The sequence below is a fragment of the Octopus bimaculoides genome, chromosome 2, assembly GCF_001194135.2.
Source record: "Octopus bimaculoides isolate UCB-OBI-ISO-001 chromosome 2, ASM119413v2, whole genome shotgun sequence".
NCBI lineage: Eukaryota > Metazoa > Mollusca > Cephalopoda > Octopoda > Octopodidae > Octopus > Octopus bimaculoides.
This window is the reverse complement of record NC_068982.1, coordinates 106,558,878-106,559,764: the sequence shown is the minus strand read 5'-3', so window position 1 is coordinate 106,559,764 and position 887 is coordinate 106,558,878.

The following is an 887-nucleotide window of genomic DNA, read 5'->3' as shown; positions in this document are numbered from 1 at the left end:
AAGATTGACCATATATATATACACAAGTACTATAATCTTCTTAGGATCTCGAAAATTTTTTTCCTGAACCTTCTGATTCTTTTAATGTGCTAGTTTCCTGGTATTAAATTGATATTATTTAATATCGAATTTTTACCATATTATGTTACTTAACCATTATATATATATATATAGATAAATACATATATATATACATATATATATGTATTCATATAGATGTAGGTATGTACATATATGTATGAATATATGCATATATTTACATATATATATATATATATATATATATGTATCGTATTTATATATATATAGTATATCATATATATAATATATCATAATCATTTCGATCAGCTAATGTAGTCTTAACCATGTATTTATATGTATGTGTGTGTATGTATATATCTTTTATTTTTTGACTGTAAGTGTATCTTCTCTATTTTTTTTTTCTTGTTGAGAACTGCTAGAATGCAGCAATTGCCCAGATATACATTGTTATAAGACTAAGTGAAATGGCGAGGAGAAATAGCAAGGTACTTGTTTAAAACATTACTGAGGAAACACAATCTACACCTGCAATGCCAGACAATTGATTGCACAACTCACCTATGAGCTACAAGTGTAGAATGAATCAAAATTGTAGTGTATTTGAAAAAACAATTTCGTGATTCTGTTTCTCATTTTCTGTTTCTCGTCTATTTATATAAACTCTACGGACACCAGTAAATCCACTAGCATATGCATCTCTATTATTGATGACATCAGGTAGCCTCATAAACGGTGGATTAGCTATACACAGCAACTTCCAAGGTTTCTACTCGAAAATTTTAATTCTCTCTCTCTCTCTCTCTCTCTCTCTATACATATATATATATATATATATATATATATAT